Source organism: Rana temporaria, chromosome 3 (assembly GCF_905171775.1).
Source record: "Rana temporaria chromosome 3, aRanTem1.1, whole genome shotgun sequence".
Lineage (NCBI taxonomy): Eukaryota > Metazoa > Chordata > Amphibia > Anura > Ranidae > Rana > Rana temporaria.
In genome coordinates this window covers 87,166,410-87,174,638 of record NC_053491.1, presented here as the reverse complement: position 1 = coordinate 87,174,638, position 8,229 = coordinate 87,166,410, and positions in this window count along the sequence as shown.

Genomic DNA, 8,229 nt, shown 5'->3' with positions numbered 1-8,229 from the left:
CAAAATATGGTGCTCTGGATTTTGTACATCATCTGATAGCTACACAAGTGCTTATCAAAACAATATTTTCAATAAAAAAAAAATATTATTAGCATATGCATACACAACAAAATCTATTAGTTCTAAAAGATAAAACTATGTTGAGTTAATAAAATAAATGTATTTTAAAACAGGCAGCGCTAAAAACCCCAAATAATTTGCGATATGTTTTTAGTGGACAAATTTTCAGCTGCTACAGTAAACACAAAATATATGTGTTATGCCGCGTACAAACGACCGTTTTTAATGACGTGAAAAATTACATTTTTTTTAATGTCATTAAAAACAATCTTGTGTGGGCTCCAGAGCATTTTTCATGACGTGAAAAATGGGCATTAAAAATTTAGAACATGCTCTATTTTTTCACGTTGTTTTTCACGTGGTAAAAAATGGTCGTGTGTAGGCTTTAACAACGTGAAAAAAACGCACATGCTCAGAAGCAAGTTATGAGACAGGAGCACTCGTTCTGGTAAAACTAGCGTTCGTAATGGAGATAGCACATTCTTCACGCTGTAACAGACTGAAAAGCACGAAGACTGAAAACAGGGATGGACTGGCCATTGGGACTACAGGGAGTTTCCCGGTGGGCCGATGGCTCAGTGGGCCGGCTTCAGTGACAGCGGCCTGGGAGTTTCTCACTTCTGCCTAATCTTGTCCCATAAGGGGGGGGCACCAAACTGATTCTTTGCCCCGGGAGAAATAATGTCTAGCTTCCCCACTGGTACTGCCTATAAGAGTACCAGTATCAACCGTTCTACTCTAATAAAGTAAAACGGCTAGTGGCTAGTGAAGGGATGAAGTCCAGGGCCAAATTTTTGTCCCAGTCCAGCCCTGACTGAAAAGCACAAATTGTCTCTCACCAAACTTTTACTAACACAAAATCAGCAAAAGCAGCCCCAAGGGTGGCGTAATCCGAATGGTACTTCCCAGTGGCGGAACTACCACCATAGCGACCCACGCGGGCGCTATGGGGCCCGCAGCCGAGTGAGGATCAGGGGGGCCCGGCAGGAACGTTGTTCCCGTTAGCAGCTGTGGCTGCTTACACACACACACTGCTCCAGGCACGCTCTGCCAATGACAGCACACTTCCGAGGGATCTCCTAGAGACTTCAAAGCTCTGACACAGCCGAAGGGAGACCGGGGATGCAGAAGATTTCATTTCCTGCCTCTGTGCCATGCCGATTTCTGAAGATGAGGTCAGGTAGGTGGAGAAGCATGGCTTTCTATGTGGAGGAAGGAGGGGGTGAGAATTCATGCCTGGAGAAGTTTATTTTAGTGGGGAGGTTAAGGAAAGGGGGTGGGTTTGCTTTTGGAGAAGGACCCCCCTCCCCCCTGTAAGTTTCTTGTAGAGAAGTTTACAGGGGGTGGTTGGCAGGGATTTGGTTTTGGGTGGGAAGTTTGTTAAATGAAGGGAGATATTATTTAGCATTAGATATGAGGGAGATATTTTTGCCTTGAGGTGTGATCAGAGACAGGGGGGTTAATATTGTGGGGATATATGAGGGAGGGTGGTGTTTTTCAGTGGGGAGTTTTGCTTGTGGGGGTTCTTAAGCAGTAGAGGGGGGGATTTTTTCCTTTAGTTCACACTGATGTGGCTCTGCAAGGTGTATTTTGTGTTGGCATGGCAGCCCATTTATACTGTGTGGGCTGCTGTGCCTCCTTAAATACAAAGAAAAGGTCAAAAGGACCCTCCACCATTTCTGGAGTCGCAGCCCGCACAGGAATCGCAAATGCAGAGCAGTTCCCACATCGCATGTCTCCTGTCGGCAGTTTACACTGCCCCATATGAACTGCTGGGAGTGCCAATTAAAACTTAATGGCACCCCCAAATCAGTTCGCATATCGCAGTGCGATCTGCAAATTCGGACAGGAATTGAATCACATGGGTGTGAACACCCAGGGCTCAAGTCCTGCGGGAACGCATGGGAACAACGTTCCTTTACTTTTTCCACAGCAGGAATGCCGTTCTCATTGTCAAGGTGCACCGACCTCCCCTACCTTGGTCCTCCTATTCCTCCTCCTCCAGCGGCCGCTGTTACAAAGTCCCAGCTCTAGTGATGGGTGAACACTGATTCATTGGCAAATTGAATCAATGTGATGTAAATTATAGGAGCCGGGACTTTGTTACAGCGGCCACTGGAGGAGGAGGAGGTGGACTGAGGGAGGGGAGGACGGGATGGCGCTGGGATATTCAAATCCCAGATTCAGACACATGCCAGGCTTCATTGCTAGACACAGATCAGGCTGCATTGCTGCACACTGATTAGGCTGCATTTGATGGACACTGGCAAGGCTGCATTTCATGGGCGCTGATCAGGTTGCATTTCATGGGCACTGATCGGGCTGCATTTGATGGACACTGGTAAGGTTGCATTTGATGGGCACTGGCAAGGCTGTATTGATGGGCACTGATCAAGCTGCATTTGATGAGCACTGGCAAGGCTGCATTGATGGGCACTGATCAAGCTGCATTTGATGGGCACTGGTAAGGCGGTAAGGCTGCATTACTGGGCACTGATCAGGCTGCATTTGATGGGCACTGATCACGCTGAATTGTATGGGCACTGGTAAGGCTGCAATAATGAGCACTGATCATGCTGCATTTGATGGGCACTGGCAAGGCTGCATTGATGGGCACTAATCAGGCTGCATTTGATGGGCACTGAGGAGTGAGTGGCCCAGGGCAGGCAGCCTGAGGAGAGGGGCCACAAGCCGGCATACTCAGCAATCCCAAACTTACTCTTCTGCACAGATTAACACATGTGTGCATACGCATTGGGGCAGCAGGGGTCCCACACATTGGAGCCTGAATAGAAATATAGTGCAGAAGGAGTCCCAGTTGTTGCAACTTGTTTTAGAAATTCCCTGCGAGGGAACCATTATCACACAGTGTGGTGTGTTTTATTGTTAGTATAGCATACAGATTAAATTATTTTGTTGTTACATCTGTGCTATATTTATTTGTTTAATGCATGTGAATGTTAGATGTGTCCTCAACTCATAAACTGGCGCTTCACAATAAATATTGCAGTTTATTCATTAAAAAAGTAGTACATAAAACATACATATGCTGTGTGTATGTATATATATAGTAATCTCATGTTGTGAAGGGACATTTCTAAACACGTGCCACTACTATAGACACCCAGCAGGTACCATATTTAAAGGATTTTTTTTTTTTCACTTTAAGCATCATTAAAATCGCTGCTCAAGAAAAAACTACAGTTTTTAAAACGTTTTTTTCCATTGATACATGTTCCCTGGGGCAAGACCCGGGTTCTCAAAGACGTTTTCCAACAATAACTTGAATATTGGGCTTTAAAATGAGCACTTTTTTGAATTCGAACGTTCGAGCACGTTCGCTGCATGGGGCACAGGTCACGGTGCATGGGGCACAGGTCACGCTGCATGGGGCACAGGTCACGGTGCATGGGGCACAGGTCACGCTGCATGGGGCACAGGTCACGCTGCATTGACACTAGGGCGGCTCTGGGGGGCCCCATACAACATTTTGCTATGGGGCCCTGTGATTTCTAGTTACGCCCCTGGTACTTCCCCTTTATAGTGCCGTCGTACGTGTTGTACGTCACCGCGCTTTGGTCAAGCTTTTTTTTTTCACGATCGTGTGTAGGCAAGGCAGGCTTGACAAGAATCGGGTTGAAAAAAACTTAGTTTTTTCTAGACCATTAAAAATAATCGTGCATACGCGGCATAAGGCCTCATGCACACTGGACGTTTTTGGAAGTTTTTACAGCTGCTATTTTTGGCTTCAGAAGTTTTTTTCTACAGTCAATAAATTCTCCATGTTATTCTATTAGCTAGATTCACATAGCGTTAGGTCGGTGTATCAGTAGATACGCCGATCTAACTCGGAATCTGCGCCAACCTAAGTTTAAGTGTATTCTCAAACAGAGATACACTTAAACCTATCTAAGATACGACGGCTTGCGCCGTCCTATCTTAGGGTGCAATATTTAGGCTGGCCGCTAGGTGGCGCCTCCATTGCGGTCGGCATAGAATATGTAAATCACTAGATACGCCTATTCACGAACGTACGCCGCGGCCGACGCAGTACAGATACGCCATTTCCGTAAGAGATAGGCCGCCTAAAGATAAATATGCCCCCTAGGTGGCGTAGCCAATGTTAAAGTATGGCCGCTGTTCACGCTTCGAAATTCGAAAATTTTACGTTGTTTGCGTAAGTCGTCCGTGAATAGGGATTTACGTCATTTACGTCCACGTTGAAATCAATAGGACCGTGCGGGGTACTTAGCACACTGGGAAATGTAGGCGGACGGCGCATGTGCCGTTCCAAAAAAACGTCAATCACGTCAGGTCAAAGCAAATGATCATAAAACACGCCCCCTCAGCCTATTTTGAATTAGGCGTGCTTGCGCCCGCCGCATTTACGCTACGCCGCCGTAAGTTAGGAGGCAAGTACTTTGAGAATACAGTACTTGCCTCTCTGACTTAAGGCGGCGTAGCGTATATACGATACGCTACGCCACCTTAAAGTTGCGCGGGGCTACCTGAATCTAGCTATATGTGTCCATGCACACATAGACTGTTATCAACTGTTTTGGGTTCTGAGAGGCTGTAAAAAGGCTCTGACGTCAAAAAATGGCGAAAAAATGCTCACCAGCATTTTTTTTACGTTTTTGATCCATTGAAAAAAATATTTTAAAAAAAAATGTAAATGCTAAAAAACATTAAACGCAAAAAAAGATAAAAAACGCTATTGCAAAAACTTTGAAAAACTCACTGCAAAGCTACTGGTGTTTTTATAATGTTATTATAGTGTCCAGTGTGCATGAGGCCTAAAAGTAAAACATATATTCCCAAGGCAGCGCTAAAAACACGTAAAAGTAAAAAAATATAAATAACATCAGGGAAAAGGTAACGTGTAAAACAAAATAAAATTATTTTTTCTTACACGTTTGTAGAACAGTTTCAGTCATTACTTTTCTTTCCCTCTTTATTTATAGATATATTTTTTTATTCTTTGTTTTTATATTTTTCATAAAAAAATCAAATAGAAAGTCCCACTAATTCTTGAATAATTAAATAAACCTCTCATGCCGCGTACACATGATTGGTCCATCCGATGAAAATGGTCTGATGGCCCGTTGTCGTCGGTTAACCGATGAAGCTGACTGATGGTCAGTCGTGCCTACACACCATCGGTTAAAAAACGGCGTAGTGTATCTCTCGCGGCGTAACAGCGCCTAATTCAAATCAGCGAGTAGGGGGGCGTGTTTCATTTGAATGAAGCGCGTCCCCGCGCCGAACGAACTGCGCATGCGCCTTCCCTAAATTTCTCGCCGTGCATTGCGCTAAATGACATCGCAAGGACGTCATTGGTTTTGACCTGGACGTAAATTACGTCCATCCCGATTAAAAAATAAATAAAAAATTAAAATTATACGACGGCCATACTTAACATTGAGTACGCCACGAAATAGCAGCTTTAACTATACCCTGAAAAAAGCCGACTAGAGACGACGTAAAGGAATGCGCCGGCTGCTCGTACGTTCGTGGATCGTCGGAAATAGCTAATTTGCATACTCGACGCGGAAAATGAAGGGAACGCCACCCAGCGGACGCCGAAGAATTGCATCTTAGATCCGAAAGCGTACGAAGACGTACGCCTGTTGGATCTAACCCAGATGCCGCCGTATCTTGTTTTGAGGATTCAAAACAAAGATACGACGCGGGAAATTTGAAAGTACGCTGGCGTATCAGTAGATACGCCGGCATACTCTCTCTGTGGATCTGCCCCATAGAGTCTACAAACTATAGTATACAGTATTGTACACATACATACCATTTAGACTCGGAGCCCCGACCTGGTGTCATCTGCAAACACTGAAAAACGTACTTTTAATCCCCAACCCTATATCATTTATAGTGACTCTTTAACCCTTTTTTCACCAGGTCTGTAGGTCGTACGGACCTGACAGCGGGGAGTATTACACACAATCTGGTGGCTGCAGCCTCGTACACACGGTCGGACTAGGCATCATTGGACTTTTGTTGTCGTAAAGTTTGTCCGTTTGCAGACCGAACTTTTTGTCCGACGAAACCCGAAAAAGTTGGTCCGATGGAGCGTACACACGGCCAGACAAATGTGAAAACTTGTTGATTTTGAAGTTTGTTGGCCGAAAGTCCGACCGTGTGTACGGGCCTTAAAACTGACAGGCAGACATTTTCTTTGCAAAAAAAAAGTTACACCCAAGCAAAAAAAAAAAAAAACCCCAAAAAACATTTTAAGGCCCGACCCTCACATGCATGAACGTAAACGCATGCGTCGGGGCACCTAGGTGTGAAAACATCAAAACACATGTTACATATCGCCGCGCACGCCGGGGTGAGAGCAATTATTCTAACACAAGACCATTTCCGTAACACTAAATTGATACCTATAGGGGGGCTTTTGAAGCGTCGCCTATAGAAAATATAGGGTACTGAGTTTGACGCCATTTCACGGGCGCACAAAAATTTAAGGTTTAGCATGTTGGGTATCTATTTACTCAGTGCAACCTTGTCTTTTATATTGTACCAAAATAATTGAGTAATTTATTGGGTTTGTTTGCCCAAAAATTCACGTTAGTGTGTTTTTTATGGACATTTTGCTTATTTCGGTAATATCATGTGACATAAAAAATTTGATCTACCACTATCTTATTCTCTAGGGTATCTGCTTTCAGAAAATATATATTGTTTGTGGGTTTTGTGTAATCTTCAGGCCTAAAATGGTTCTTTAAACATGTGTGCAAAAAAATGCAAAAACAGCTCTGGCAGCGAAAGGGATATTTTTCTCACAACTATGGGCCCCATTCGGACTTGTAAAGTTGTATTGTGGTCACAAATAGGTTAAAAAACACCTAAAGATTACTCATAGAGAGTAGGGTTGAGGCACTATTTATTTTTGTAAGCTGGTTAAGGTCTGGCTTTATTTTTACCACGTGATCAGCCGTGTCCAATCACAACTGATCACAATGTAACCTGGAAGAGCCGTTGATCGGCTTTTCCTCACTCATGTCTGACAGACGTGAGTAGAGGAGAGCCGATCAGCTGCTCTCCTGACAGGGGGGTCTGTGCTGATAGTTTATCAGCGCAGCCCCCCCTCTGATCCCACCCAGGATGGTCACCCCATTGGACCACCAGTTATGCCCCCCCTAGACCACCAGGGAAAGCCAATATGTGCCCAGGCAGCTGCCAATCAATGCCAAGGCAGCTGCCAATCAGTGGCCATCCACAATGCCTACCACTGCCAGTGTCACCAGGGATGCCTACCAGTGCCATCTACCAGTGCCCATCAGTGCCGCCTATCAGTGCCCATCAGTGCCGCCTATCAGTGCCCACCAGAGCCACCCATGAGTGCCCATCAGTGCCGCCTATTCAATGCCCATCAGTGCTGCATATCAGTGCCCATCAGTGCCGCCTATCAGTGCCGCCTATCAGTGGCCATCGTCAGTGCCACATAATTGGTGCCACCTCATCGGTGTCGCCTTGTCAGTGCCGCCTTATCAGTACAAAAATGTATAACCGAATCAAACAAAAATTGTATTTTTTTTCAAATATTTTTTTTTTTTATTTGTTTAGCAGAGGTGATCAAATACCACCAAAAGAAATCTCTATTTATGGGAACAAAATGATAACATTTTTGTTTGGGCACAGTGTAGCATGACCGCGCAATTGTGATAGGTGTAAATGGTTATCTTGTACAACGTATGTGTGAGGCAAACATTAGAACAGACAGTCGTGCCTTCAGTTGGTAGGAATGTTAATTCATACATGTATCCAACCCTGACTTCTTATATGTTCACAAGAGAAAATAGTCTGTTGTTAAAGCGGAGTTCCAAACACAATTAGCATTTTTTAAATCTATGTCCTTTCATCCTGCGTTTTTATAATATAAATCTGGTCATTTACTATTTTACAATCTGCCGCCGATCCGCATAAATATTCAAAAAAGGTAGTTTATAAAACTATGTCCACATCGTTGTCATTTTGCTTGTGGGCATTGTGAAGCCTACAAGCACTTACTTCCTGGAAGTCTTGGATGGGGAGTGATAATTGGACAGCGCACTGCATCCTGGGAAATGATGACACACATTTCCCAGGAGCATAAGAGGGAGATGATGTCAGAATCCTAGGTGCTTTCAAAGGCAGATTTCGTGGGACCGC